At 42.4% G+C, this 15,610-nt stretch overlaps 1 protein-coding gene across 4 annotated transcripts in view; it reads right to left on the bottom strand.

Annotated features, from left to right (window-relative positions):
- DIS3L2 (DIS3 like 3'-5' exoribonuclease 2) overlaps positions 1 to 15,392 on the bottom strand; it is a 373,065-nt gene extending 357,673 nt beyond the window's left edge. For all 4 annotated transcript variants that reach the window (XM_054477505.2, XM_054477506.2, XM_054477507.2 and 1 more), the window contains exon 1: positions 14,193 to 15,392. The gene's annotated coding sequence lies outside the window, so the exon portion shown is untranslated. The remainder of the gene's footprint in view (positions 1 to 14,192) is intronic.
- Positions 15,393 to 15,610: the final 218 nt, after the last annotated feature.

The raw sequence follows: 15,610 nt of genomic DNA, 5'->3' as shown, positions 1-15,610 counted from the left end.
CTGCCTCCTGGGTTCACGCCATTCTCCTGCCTCAGCCTCCCGAGTAGCTGGGACTACAGGTGCCCGCCACCACACCTGGCTAATTTTTTTGCATTTTTTTAGTAGAGATGGAATTTCACCATGTTAGCCAGGATGGTCTCAATCTCCTGACCTTGTGATCCGCCTGCCTCAGCCTCCCAAAGTGCTGGGATTACAGGCGTGAGCCATGGCGCCTGGCCCATCCCTCATCTTTTTTTTAATCTCTCAGTTGAGCAACCCCATTTCTGCTTTCCCTTCCCTGGATTCTTACCCTCAAAGAGATATAATATATAATAATAATATTGGAAAGAAATTATAGAATCCTGTTCCAACTGCCTCAGAGTCCAGAGCTCTTCATGCTAGTGACCTCATTATTTTGCACAGAGTCCCCTGAAGGGCCTGGTCAGAGGTTTCCTACATTCTTTTAGCTTGGCACTCTGGCATGGGCATAGCCCAGGGACACATTCCAATTTCCTAAAGCTGAAAAGTCCCATCTGAGATTCTAAGATCTTTATTAAAACTAACCTTAATTGAATGCCATTCGAAAGTGTAAACAGTAGATAAACCAGTTCAACTCTATACCCAAGTATTTGTTAAATTACGGTTAGACAAATGATAAAACTACTCATTTTTCAATAACTATTGTATTGTATTGAAGACTTTCCTTTATAAAAGGAAAGCAACCAAACGGATACAATAGTCTGAAAGGCATATATGTTTTCTAAATAAATAACATTAGTAATTACTTCTCTGAATACTATATCAATTTACTGTATTTTTAAGAGATGATTTGTTTATTCTATTAGCCTAAGAGATCAGATTATAACACATCCTTTTATCACTGATAATTTGAATTGCTTTATGTTCTGATAGCATTTAGAATCAAGAAATGCAAGCATTATTGATTCTAACATCTCCAAATCCCAGCATTTCTAAGTAAATAAATACATATACATTATATGTTTGAGGAGACAGCTATGTAAAAAAAATTTTTTTAAAAGAATTGTATTCCATATGTTCAAGAAGCTAAAGACTGGCTATGTTAAGAGACCTGGGATATACAAAAAAAAAAAAAAAAATCCAAATTAAACTTCTAGAGATAAAAACCATATCAACTGAGATGAAAAATACACTGGATGGACAACAGCAGATTAGACACCACAGGAAAAAAAATTAGGAACTTCAAGATGTAGCAAGAGAAACTGTCCAAAATGAAACAAAGAAGGAAAAAAGACTGAAAAAAAAAAATTGACAGCTGAGACTTTGAGGCTATTCCAGCCAGCCTGCTGCCAGGGACCCATGTTTTTGCTCCAGCACTTAGAGCCTCTTGCCTTCCCCTAGGCAAGTGTCCTTCTGCTCCAACTTCCCTCCCCCGTCCCTTTTTGGCCCCTATGTGCTCCTCTTTTACTTAGACTTGAGCACACAGAGACAAGCACACCCCCTTGTTCCCTACTTCACCAATTTCTGGTGGCTGAAATCCACCCTCACAGACTTCAAAGGAAGATATTCTTGAGATAATGAAAAGTAACATCTTTGCATATGAAAGGGAAAAGGTTAAAGTATATATATATATATTTTTTAACTGTATTAGGAACGTGTGAACCTTTTTAAAAACAAGGTTTTATTTACTGTAGAGATGAATGCAAATCAGAACCCATATCTCTTGGTCTACTTAATTAAAACCAGCTCATACATCCCTTAGGGGTTTATTATTATTATTGTGGTTGTTGTTATATTTGTTGTAATTATTAGTTGGGGTTTCTTTTGTTTTTCTTTGCAGTTCTCCACACTAAACTCACAATATTGTGGGGAGAAGCCATAACTAAACTCTATGCTGCAGTGAGACATAGGAGTAATCAGCTCCCAGCAACATATGTAGCCCGGGTTGCAGGTTGTAATAATCACCAATGATTTAAAGCTTTCGGCTGGGCATGGCGGCTCGCGCCTGTAATCCCAACACTTTGGGAGATCTAGGCAGGAGGATCCCTTGAGCTCTAGGAGTTCAAAACCAGCCTGGGCAACACAGTGAGACCCTGTCTCTATAAAAATTAAATTATATTTTAATGTAAATAAATAAAGCTTTATTTAGCCTTGATCTCTGCCCTCATAGTCAGGTCTTCCCATATTTTATTAGTGAGGTGGGAAAATGTATTATTTGTTTGTTGTTCTGCTTCTGCCCCAATATTAAACTGTGAAATTTGTGATTTGTTTAAGTTCTGGGTGAATCACAGCTTAGTCTGTATGTCCAGCTCATTTGTTTCTATATATTTTGTTTGATTCTCTCTTTCTTTCAAGGCTTTTACAAAAATATATACGTGTCTGTGTGTGTGTGTACAAACATGTAAATATATATATATACAGATCTTCTGAAAAGTGTGTTAAGCTCGTTTAAGTAATAGATAACTTTAATAGCCTTATATAGCATAAAGAAATTGAATTTGCAGTTAAAAACTTTTCCACGGCCAGGCACAGTGGCTCAAGCCTGTAATCCCAGCACTTTGGGAGGCCAAGGTGGGCGGATCACGAGGTCAGGAGATCGAGACCATCCTGGCTAACACGGTGAAATCCCGTCTCTACTAAAAATATTTTAAAAAATTAGCTGGGCGTGGTGGCGGATGCCTGTAGTCCCAGCTACTTGGGAGGCTGAGGCAGGAGAATGGCGTGAACCCAGGAGGCGGAGCTTGCAGTGAGCAGAGATCGCACCACTGCACTCCAGCCTGGGCAACAGAGCGAGACTCCGTCTCAAAGGAGAAAAAAAAAAAAAAAAACTTTTCCACAAAGAAAACTTGAGACCAGATGGACTCACTGGTAAATTCCACTGAACATTTAAGGAAACTATACCAGTTCTATGCAAACTGTTCCAGAAAACTGAAGAAAAGGAACATTTTCCAACTCATTCAAGGTTTCCAGTATTACCCTGGTATCAAAAACAAAGATATTACAAAACACAGTTCAAACCAGTATCATTCATAAACAGAAATGTAAATTTTTTTAAACAGGATTTTAGGAAATCAATTGCAACAATATATAAATAGAATAAGAATATGGCAGAATCAAGTGGGGTTTATCCCAGGAATGAAAGGTTATTTTTAGGACCAGGCATTGTGGTGCACGCCTGTAATACCAGCACTTTGAAAGGACAAGGTGGGCAGATCACCTGAGCTCAGGAGTTTGAGACCAGCCTGGGCAACATGGTAAAACCTCATCTCTACTAAAAATAGAAAAATTAGCCAGGCATGGTGGCACACACCTATAGTTCCAGCTACTCAGGAGGCTAAGGCAGGAGAATCGCTTGAACCCGGGAGGCAAAGGTTGCAGTGAGCTGAGATTGTGCCACTGCACTCCAGCCTAGGTGACAGAGCAAGAGTCCATCTCAAAAAGAAAAACGAAAGGTTACTTTTAATACAGTCATGCATTCCATAATGACATTTCAGTCAATGACAGACATATATGCTATGGTGGTCCCATAAGATTATAGGGAAGCTGAAAAATTCCTATCACCTGGTGACAATACAGCCATCCCAACATTGTAGCACAATCCACTAGTCATGTGTTTGTGTTGATGCTAGTGTAAACAAGTCTACTGTGCTGCTAGTCATATAAAAGTATAGCACATATAATTACATATAGTACACAATACTTGATAATAAGTGGCTATGTTACTGCTCCATGTATTTACCATACTTTTATCATTATTTTACAGTGTACTCCTTTTTTTTATTTTTTTATTTTTTTTTAATTTTTTTTTTGAGACTGAGTCTCGCTCTGTAGCCAAGCTGGAGTGCAGTGGCGCAATCTCAGCTCACTGCAACCTCCACCTCCGGGGTTCAAGCGATTCTCCTGCCTCAGCCTCCCAAGTAGCTGGGATTACAAGTGCGCACCACCACGCCCAGCTAATTTTCGTATTTTTAGTAGAGACGGGGTTTCACTGTGTTGGCCAGGATGGTCTCAATCTCTTGACCTTGAGATCCATCCGCCTCGGCCTGCCAAAGTGCTGGGATTACAGGCGTGAGCCACCATGCCTGGCCACTCCTACTTATTTTAAAAAGATGAGCCGGGCGTGGTGGCTCACACCTGTAATCCCAGCACTTTGGGAGGCTGAGGTGGGCAGATCACGAGGTCTGCAGTTTGAGACCATCCTGGCCAACACGGTGAAACGCCATCTCTACTAAAAATACAAAAAATGGGCAGGGCGCAGTGGCTCACACCTGTAATCCCAGCACTTTGGGAGGCCAAGGTGGGCAGATCACAAGGTCAGGAGATCGAGCCCGTCCTGGCTAACACGGTGAAACCCCGTCTCTACTAAAAATACAAAAAATTAGCCGGGCGTAGTGGCAGGCGCCTGTAGTTCCAGCTACTCGAGAGGCTGAGGCAGGAGAATGATGTGAACCTGGGAGGCGGAGCTTGCAGTGAACTGAGATGGCGTGACTGCACTCCAGCCTGGGCGAGAATGCGAGACTCCGTTTCAAACAAACAAACAAACAAACAAACAAACAAACAAAAAATGAGCCGGGCGTGGTGGCACGCACCTGTAGTCCCAGCTATTCAGGAGGCTGAAGCAGGAGAATCACTTGAAGCCGGGAGGCAGAGGTTGCAGTGAGCCAGATCGCACCACTGCACTCCAGCCTGGCGACAGAGCGAGACTCCATCTCAAAAAATAAATGACAGAATAATCTGTACACCAAACCCCAACAACACGCAATTTACCCATGTAACAAACCTGTACACGCACCTCCAAACCTAAAGTAAAATTTGGAAATAAAATAAGTAATTCAACTGGAAAATGTTAACTGTAAAACAGCCTCAAGCAGGTCCCTCAGGAGGTATCCAGAAGGCGGCACTGTTACTGGAGATGACAGCTCCATGCATGTTACTGCCACTGAAGACCTTCCAGTGGGACAAGATGTCGAGGTGGAAGAGAGTGATACTGATGATCCTGACTCTATGTAGGCCTAGGCTAATGTGTGTGTTTGTGTCTTAGTTTTTAACAAAGAATTTTAAAAAGTAAGAACAAAATAGAAAAAAGGTTATAGAATAAGGACATAGAGTATTTTTGTACAGCTGTACAATGTGTTTGTGTTTTAAGCTAAGTATTATTATAAGAATCAAAATATTATAAAAAAATTAAAGTTTATAAAGTAAAAAAAGTCAGAGTAAGCTAAGGTTAATTTACTATTGAAGAAAGAAAAATGTTTTCTATAAATTCAGTATAGCTTAAGTGTACAGTGTTTGTAAAGTCTATAGTAGTGCACAGTAATGTCCTCGGCCTTCACATTCACTCACCACTCACTCGCTGACTCACCCGAGCAACTTCCAAGCCTGCACGTTCCAATCATGGTAAATGTCCTATACAGGTGTACCATTTTTTATCTTTTATATTGTATTTTTACTGTACCTTTTCTATGTATAGATACATCTGGATACATAAATACTTAGCATTATATTACAATTGCCTATGGTATTATATACAGTCACATGCTGTACAGGTTTGTAGCCTAAGCGCCACAGGCTATACCATATAGCCTAGGTGTGTAGTAGGCTACAACATCTAGGTTTGTGAAAGTACACTCTATGAGGTTTGCACAACAAAATTACCTAACAATGCATTTCTCAGAATGCATCCCCATTGTTTGGAAACAAATGGCTGTATTTGAAAATCGATGTAATATTTCACCATATTAACAAATGAAAAGTGGCTGGGTGCAGTGGCTCACATCTGTAATCCCAACACTTTAAGAGGTGACCTGTAATCCCAACACTTTAAGAGGATTGCTTGTGCTCAGGAGTTCAAGGCCAGCCTCCACCACAAAACAAGACCTCATCTCTACTAAAAAAACAAATAAAAATCAGCCAGGTGTAGTATGTTTGTGGTCCCAGCTACTTGGGAGGCTAAGGTGGGAGGACTGCTTGAGCCCCAGAGGTCAAGGCTACTGTGAACCACAGTCATGCCACTGCATTCCAGCCTGGAAAACAGAACAAGACCCTGTCTCGAAAAAAAAAAAAAAAAAAAAAATCACATGATCATCTCAGTAGATTTAGAAAAAGCACTTAACAAAATCCAATGTTCATTCTTGAAAAAAAAAAAAAAAACTCAGTAAACAAAAATAGAAGAAAACTTCTCCAGTGATAAAATGCATACACAAATGGTCAAAGACTATATGCTTTCTCCCTAAGAGAAGAAACAAAACAAGTAATCTGCTCTCACCATCTCTATTTAACATTGTACTTGGGGATTGTAGCCAGTGCAATAAGAAAAAGAAATAAAAGCCTGGAAAGGAAGAATTAAAACTGTATTCACAGATGACATAATATTTACATAGAAAATCTAACGGAATCTACTAAAAAGCTCTAGGACGCCAGGCGCAGTCGTTCACGCCTGTAATCCCAGCACTTTGGGAGGCCAAGGCGGACAGATCATTTGAGATCAGGAGTTTGAGGCCAGCCTGGCCAACATGGTGAAACCCCGTCTCTACTGAAAATACAAAAATTAGCCGGGCGTGGTGGCACACACCTGTAATCCCAGCTACTCAGGAGGCTGAAACAGAAGAATTGCTTGAACCTGGGAGGTAGAGGTTGCACTGAGCCAAGATTGCGCCACAGCACTCCTACCTGGGCAATAGAGCAAGACTCTATCTCAAAAAAAAAAAAAAAAAAAAGGTCTAGGACTAATAAGAACTAAGTGAGCTTAGCCAGATTGACAGAGAAGATTAATGTAAAAAAATCAATCATATTTCTACATACTAGTGGCAATCAGAAATATAAATTTTAAAAATATAATTTTAATAGTGTATTAGTCCATTCTCACACAGATATAAAGAAATACCCAAGACTCGGTAATTTATAAAGGAGAGAGGGTTAATTGACTCAGTTCCACATGGCTGGGAAAGACTCAGGAAACTTATAATCATGGTGAAAGAGGAAACAGGCATGTCTTACACAGTGGCGGCAGGCAAGTGAGAGAGCATGTAAGAACACAGGAAAAACTACCATTTATGAAACCATCAGATCTTGTGAGAATTCATTATTACAAGAACAGCATGGGGGAAACCAGCCCCATAATCCAGTTACTTCCCTCCCTCGACACCTGGGGATTACAATTCAACATGAAATTTGGGTGAGACCTAAAACCAAACCATATCAAATAGCATCAAAAACCATTAAATACTTAGGGATAACTAAACATTGACAGTTTCCTTAAAGGTTAAGCATATACCTATTATATGATCCAGCCATTCTACTCCTAGGTATTTAACCAAGAGGAATAAAAATATATGTCCATACAAAGCCTTGTAAACAAATTTTTATAGAAGCCTTATTTGTTAATAACTAAAACTGGGAACAACCAACATGTCCATTGGTAGGTAAATGTATTAATAAACTGAGGTACAGCCATACAATGCAATATTACTCGGCAATAAAGAGGAATCAGCTACTAATATGCTTAACAACAGGGATGACTCTCAATTATGCTGAGTGAAAGAAGGATAACTACATATTGTGTGGTTCCGTTTATATAAAATAAGAGGAAATTCTAGGAAATGAAAGTTAATGTACAGTGATAAAAACATCAGTTAGGCCAGGCGCGGTGGCTCACGCCTGTAATCCCTGCACTTTGGGAGGCCAAGGCGGGCAGGTCACGAGGTCAGGAGATTAAGACCATCCTAGCTAACACGATGAAATCCCGTCTCTACTAAAAATACAAAAATTAGCCAGGCATGGTGGCAGGCGCCTGTAGTCCCAGCTACTGGGGAGACTGAGGCAGGAGAATGGTATGAACCCGGGAGGCGAAGCTTGCAGTGAGCCAAGATCACACCACTGCACTGGATCCAGCCTAGGCAACAGAGCAAGACTCCGTCTCAAAAAAAAAAAAAAAAAAAAAAAATCAGTTATCTGGGATAGGGATCAGGGAGCCAGGGGTATGAAAACAGCTTTGGGCATAATAGATATGGTCAATGTCCTGTTTGTGATGATAGTCCTACAAGTACACACATATGTCAAAACTTAACAAATTGTACACTTTAGAGTTTATAACCTGTCAACTATACCTCAATAAATCAGCTTTAAAAATATGGTCTTAACCAATAATAATCCTACACAACACAAATTGGGCCCTAATTCATTTATTAAAAATTGTTTTTTGTTAATAAGACATATTTCAGTCATAAAACTTATAAGGCATCCTTACTTGCAAACTATTATGAAAGACTGATTTGAACTAGCAAAAATTCAGTAAAACATAAAGAAAATAAATGCATTATTTCAACAAAAAAAATCTCAGAACAATTCTTTTTTTCATTTACAAAACTTAACTAAAATTTAAAAGAAACATGTAAATTTCTGACCTTGTTTAATACTGTGCCATAAGTAAAAGGATTAAACAAAAATAATAATAGCTCCTTCTTGGTATAACTGTTGCTAGAGTTTTGCATTCAACCTTTTAAAAGTGATTAAAGCTAACCGTGGCAGACATCAGAGAAAGAGGCAACTATTTCCCATGTGGAAAGCTGGTCTCTAAAAAAATGAAGTTAAACAGAAATGTTTGGGGCTTCTCTCTGAATCCCTCAGCATCTAGATAATCACCACAAACTTTTCCTCATCAAAGCCTAATAGGAAATAAAAACAATCCAATTTCATTAGAGGAGGACCAAAAAGGAACTTATAATGCCAGGATTCTTCAATTAGCATTATATAACTTCCTGCCTCCACCCGGTTTGGGTCACACAACCTCTCAGTGTCTACCAGACACTCCACCAATACTTTACTGAGGGCAGGGTACTTCATCAGCCCTTCCCCCCTCATGATTTCATCAGAGATAATTTCAAGGTACTTTGTACCACATGAAGTCTCTTCCTACCAGTGTGACCAGTGTCTCATCTGTCATCATTAGTACATCCCAGAGGCAGCCTGTTATTAGGGCAAGAAAGAAATCAAACGTAGGTGGACTAACAGTTGACTAACTTCATCAAAGTCTTGCCTCAACATAACTGGTCACATAATAACTACTCTAAGGCATCAAGTTCTTGCTATGGTTCCAAATAAAATACCTTCTATACGAAAAACCCATCAAATCCTTCTACTTCATGTTACCTGACAAAAAGGAGCATCTTCTGCCATTTTACCACCACTCTCAGTTTAATAAAGACAACAAGATTTCTGAGACAGGCACAGTGATTCATGCCTGTAACTCCAATATTTGAGAGGCTGAGGCAGAAGGATCACTTGAGGCCAAGAGTTTCAGACAAGCCTGAGCAACATAGCAAGACCCTGTCTCCACAAAAAAAAAAAAAAAAAGTTTTTTTAACTAGCTGGGCATGGTGGCTCATGCCTGTAGACTCAGCTACTCAAGAGGCTCAGGTGGGAAGATCACTCGAGCCTGGGAGTTCAAGGTTACAGTGAGCTATGATCACACTACTGCACTCCAGCCTGGGCAGCAGAGTGAGATTCTGTCTCAAAAAGGCCAGGCGCAGTGGCTCACATCTGTAATCCCAGCACTTTGGGAGGGCAAGGGAGGTGGATTGCTTGAGGTCAGGAGTTTGAGACCAGCCTGGCCAACATGGTGAAACCCCGTCTCTACTTAAAATACAAAAATTAGCCAGGCATGGTGGCGTGAGCTTGTAGTCCCAGCTACTCGCGAGGCTGAGGCTGGAGAATCGCTTGAGCCCACAAGGCTGAGATCGTGCCACTGTACTCCAGCCTGGGCAACAGAGTAAGTCTCTGTCTCAAAAAAAAAAAAAAAAGAAAAAAGAAGAAGAAGAATTCTGGTCAAGTCTCCACCTCCCTGACATCACCAAAAATGGTATCGATGGCCAGACCTCAGAGGGATCTATCTACTCATTCCAGGCCCAGTTTTACTTTTACTCATGCTCAGTAATATTTTATTTCATGAAAACTCCTTCTGTAAAACAAAAACTTTTTGAAGGATAAAATAAAAGGACAGGCTGGGCATGGTGGCTCACATCTATAATCCCAGAACTTTGGGAGGTTGAAGCAGGAGGATCGCTTGAGCCCAGAAGGTCGAGGCCACAGTAAGCCATGATCTCACCACTGCACTCCAGCCAGGGCAACACGGACGTGGCATCAGAGGGTCTGCTTTGACCAGAGCACTGTTCTCTTCCTGTGCATCTTGTAGACATCAGTTAAAATGTCATTTTGGTGATTTCTCTAAAACACTTGTCACAGCCATAGTTTTGCATTTGTGTGATTATTTGAGTATCATCTGCTGAGAACAGAGATCATATGTGCATTCACTCTCCCCCGTCTCCAAGGCCAAGCATAGTGCCTAGTTCCAAGTAAGCACTCAAATATTATTATATTTGATGATTAAGTGAATAAATGAACACTAAGTCTATAAGAAAGCAACAAAACATCTTTTAAGAGGACTTAAAAGTTTGATCATCTTCACAAATGTATCTTTGGTGGATGCCCAAAGCAATTGGGTCCCCTTATTAAACATTAAACTCAAAAAAAAAAAAAAGTCAATTCAGATGTCTACATAAATTGCTCTGGCCTTCAATATCTCAAGGCAAATGCTGAGCATCAAAGGCTGATAGGCTAAACACACACACCCTCCTTATATAAAGCATACCTACTGGTTGCTAAGTAACAGTTATTTTTGGTAATTCCTGATACCACTGCTGCTACATAGGAAGCACTTTGGAAATACCAGTCAAATAAAAAAGAGCAACATTTCACAAGACTCTTGAGTATGAATGAAACAGTAACTATACTTAAACTGTGGTGTTTCATATAAACCTAACACCAAATGCGGAAGCAAAGAAACTCTAAGTGGCAAAGCCCTCAGCTAGTAGCTTCACTATTTTAGATCTCAAACAGGAAAAATGCCATATAGATTTGTACTAAGACTATTTGAAAGAAATAGATCACAAATCAAGTGACCTGAGAGCATTAAATAAGAACTTCAAAATGCCACATGGAATTATTTCCCAAACTCTTAAGAATATAAGGAAAGGAATTAGGACTTCCTGTCCTCTCCAATACAAATACAAATTATATCTGTACTTTAGAGACAAATCAAGTCCCATTTAATCCACAAATGATTTCTCCACCCTCTGACCTACTACAGCACTTAATATCTGTACCACATATTTTGCATTTAAACAAATGTCCATTTTATTGCTTTCCTAATAATTTCATGTGTGCACTTTTATTTCTTTTATATCCTTTAAAGTGTATAATGCTGTAGATGCTTAATAAATATTTATTAAATTGGAATGAAATTATAGTTTTAAATGAATTTTGATATAGAAACTCCCACATTTTATTCCCAAATAATGTCATTTCCAAAAACGGTTCACATGCCTCAGTTTTAGCTCCATCATCATCAGATTAAAAATAAAGTTGTTATCCAACCATGTTCAAATAAGGCTTACAGTTTTCTTAGTATCACTCATTCAAACTCAAATCAGGGGAGGTTTTACAGTGCCATAGTGTCTTCTGAAGTGTAAGTCCATGCTATTAACAACACCTGCTCCTACTTTTCTCAATGTAGCAAATTTCACTCGAAATATTTCTCAAACCTCAAACCTAGTCAGTCCCAGGAAGATTTCCTTCTGCAGAAAACTTGTAAGACACAAAATCTAAGCTACAGAATATACTAACCACACCTCACTCACAACAGGGAAAAAAATTCCTCAGAAAAGGATTAGTTACAGATGTACAATTAAATGAGTTTCACACCTATAGAACAATGGAACAGAACAGAAAACTCAGAAATAAAGCCACACACCTACAACCATCTGATCTTCAACAAACTGACAAAAAACAAGCAATGGGGAAGGGACTCCCTATTCAATAATTGGTGCTGGGGTAACTAACTAGCCATATGCAGAAGATATAAAACTGTATATATTTCACGATATACATAATGGGTTAAAGATTTAAATGCAAAGACCTCAGTCAGGCACAGTAGCTCATGCCTGTAATTCCAGCACTTTGGGCAACTGAGGCAGGCAGATCTTTTGAGCCTAGGAGTCAAAGACTAGCCTAGACAACATGGTAAAACCACATCTCCACAAAAAAATACAAAAATTAGCCGAACGTGGTAGTGCACACCTGTAGTCTCAGCTACTCGGGAGGCTGAGGTGGGAGGATCACTTGAGCCTGGGAAATCGAGGCTGCAGTGAGCTGCAGTCACACCACTTCACTCCAGCCTAGGTGACAGTGAGACCCTGTCTCAAAATAAAATAAAAGACCTCAAACTATAAAAATCCTAGAAGAAAACCCAGGAAATACACTTCTTGACATTGACCTTGGCAAATTTTTGGCTAACTCACCATAAGCAACTGCAGCAAAAACAAAAATTGACAAGTTGGAACTAATTAAACTAGAGCTTCCGCACAGCAAAAGAAATTATCAACAGATTAAACAGACAACCTACAAAATGGGAGAGAATATTCACAAACTATGCATCTGACAAAGGTCCAATATCCAGAATCCCTATGGAACTTAAATCAACAAGCAAAAAACAAATAAGCCCATTTTTAAAAATGAACAAAGGACATGAACACTTCTCAGAAATACAAAAAAAAAAAAAGACCACGACATACAAGCAGCCAACAAATATACGGAAAACATGATCATGACTAATTATCAGAGAAATGCCAATCAAAACCACAATGAAATACCATCTCACACCAGTCAGAATGCCTATTATCAAAAAGTCAAAAAACAACAGATCCTCGTTAGGCTCCGCTGGAAAGGGAACACTTATACACTGTTGGTGGGAATGTAAATTAGTTCAGCCACTGTGGAAAGCAGTTTGGAGATTTCTCAAAGAACTTAAAGAGCCACCATTTCACCCAGCAATCCCATTGCTGGGTATATAACCAAAGGAAAACAGACCATTATACCAAAAAGACATAGGCACTTGTATGTTCACGGCTGAGCTACTGACAATAGCAAAGACACGGAATCAACCTAGGTGGCCATCAACGGTGGACTGGACAAAAAAAAATGTGGATGTACACGATGGAACACCATGCAGCCACAAAAAAAGGAAGCTATCATGTCCTTTACAGCAACACAGATGGAGCTGGAGGCCATAATCCTAAACGAATTAGCACAAGAACAGAAAACTACCACACATTCTCACTTATAAGTGGGAACTAAACATTGAGCACACTTATAAGTGGGAGTAGAAACGTTGAGCGCACATGGACATAAACATGGGAACAGTCGGCCGGGCCCGGTGGCTCACGCCTGTAATCCTAGCACTTTGGGAGGCCGAGGCGGGCGGATCACGAGGTCAAGAGATCGAGACCATCCTGGCTAACATGGTGAAACCCCGTCTCTACTAAAAATACAAAAAAAATTAGCCGGGCGCGGTGGCGGGCGCATGTAGTCCCGGCTACTCGGGAGGCTGAGGCAGGAGAATGGCGTGAACCTGGCAGGCGGAGCTTGCAGTGAGCGGAGATCGCGCCACTGCACTCCAGCCTGGGCGACAGAATGAGACTCCGTCTCAAAAAAAAAAAAAACATGGTAACGGTAGACACTGTAGACTACTGGAAGGAGGAGAGATGGGGGATGTGGGTTGAAAAACTACCTACTGGGTTCTATGCTCAATACCTGGGTGCAATATACCCATGTGACTAACCTGCATGCGTATCCCCCATATCTAAAATAAAAGTTTATTTAAAAAAAAAAAGTCTCTATGATCGATAAAGCAGATAAAGTGTATCACTGTGGAAAGCGCAAACGTCAAGAACATGTTATAATTAAGCGGCTGCCCTTCAAGATTCCCGAGGCTCCCCATCCCTGCCAGTCCTCAACATCTCGATCAAGACCCTTGAGAACGCGTCCACAGGTGACCCGAGCCTCGGGAGGCGTCCTCTCTACAGCAACAAGCTCTAATTCTGGTCTCGCTCCCCTCACACCATCCTAAGCTACAAGGGCCCCGGCGCTATAATCGCGGCCTGGGAGGCCGGGTCGGTCAGGAGCGGAGAGTGGGGAGCCAGAGACATTGAGGGAGAGATGCGGGACAGGGAAGACGCGTGGGCCGGGGAGCAACGCCGGAGGCGGAAGACGCTCGTCCCGGGCCGCCACTGCAAGTGCCTGGCGAAGCGCCGCGGAGCCCCCCAGAGGCCAGACCCCGGGTCGGTCCCGAGGGGGTCGGGCAGCACTAGACTGTACAGCTGGCAGGCGAGTGAGGGCCTCACCGTTTCTCCCCGGAGGCCGGCGCCGCCGCAGTCCCGCAGTTGCTAAGGAGAATGTTCTTCCGGGTCACGGGCGCGTCGTTCTAGAGAGCGACGGTGGCCGGGCGAGGCCGAGAGTGAAGCGCGCGGGGCGTGTGCTCGGTGCAGGAGCTCGTAGTCGGCGGTTCAGCTGCGACAAGGGCGGAATGGCCAGGCCAGGGGCCGCCGCGCCTTCTCCGGCCTCGCTCGCGGGGACAACTGGCTGCAACAGTTGGCTCCCAGTGGGCGGCCTCTGAGACGCCTTGTGCCAGGCGCCGGCTGGCTCCGGGCCCCTCTCCCGCCGTCAGGAGCCTTCCAGACTCGGCTCCTGAACCTCCAGGTTCTGCTCCACTGGGCCAGGTCTTGCACGGCAGACGCCGCCGGCCCCTTTCCTGTTACAAGGCTTTGCTCATTCTTTCATTTACTCACTGGTCATTTATTGAACAACTGCTTGGGGCGAGGTGCAGTGCTGGCACTGGGGATACAGAGATGGACAACCCCCGCATGGTCCCTGCCCTCAGGATGTGAGGCTGATGGCAGAGCAAGCAGATGACGTCCCGCACGCGGGGATGATCGAAGGAAAGGAGACTAGGGGAGCCTGCCCAAGGGGCCCACCCAGACACGGGTGGGGAGCAGCTGATGTTGGAGACGTCGACCTAGTAGAAAGGGTTGGGAAGAGGGTTTCAGGTGAGAGAGGAAGCGCAGTTGAGAAAGCCCCCGACAATTCAGCCCGCCCAGGGAAGCGTGTGGAGAGGAGACAATCGTTAAGTACGGGACCTAGGAAACACCAATATTGTAGATGTGAGCAAAGGAAAAGGAAATCCAAAGAGCAGCCAGAACGTTCGGGAGAGCACAAGAGGAAAGAATGCCAGTGAGGCGATGGCCGCCATTCTCAAGCTATGGAGATCAAGTGTCCATTGGTGACCATAGAAAAATCAAACTTCCCTTTGGGAGGCCGAGGCGGGCGGATCACCTGAGGTCGGGAGTTCGAGACCAGCCTGACCAACATGGAGAAACCCCGTCTCTATTAAAAATAAAAAATTAGCCGGACGTGGTGGCACATGCCTGTAATCCCAGCTACTCAGGAGGCTGAGGCTGGTGAATCGCTTGAATCTGGGAGGCAGAGGTTGCAGTGAGCCGAGATCGCACCGTTGCACACCAGCCTGGGCAACAAGAGCGAAACTCTGTCTCAAAAAAAAAAAAAAAGAAAAGAAAAATCAAACTTCCGAGACCAGCCTGGCCAACATGGCGAAACCCCATCTCTACTAAAAATACAAAAATTAGCCGGGCATCGTGGTGCGCGCCTGTAGTCCCAGCTACTCAGGAGGCTGAGGCAGGAGAATCGCTCGAACCCGGGAGGCGGAGGTTGTAGTGAGCCGAGATCGCACCATTGCACTCCAGAA

The sequence above is a fragment of the Pongo pygmaeus genome, chromosome 11, assembly GCF_028885625.2.
Source record: "Pongo pygmaeus isolate AG05252 chromosome 11, NHGRI_mPonPyg2-v2.0_pri, whole genome shotgun sequence".
Taxonomy (NCBI): domain Eukaryota; kingdom Metazoa; phylum Chordata; class Mammalia; order Primates; family Hominidae; genus Pongo; species Pongo pygmaeus.
This window is presented reverse-complemented; position numbering and strand designations above follow the sequence as displayed.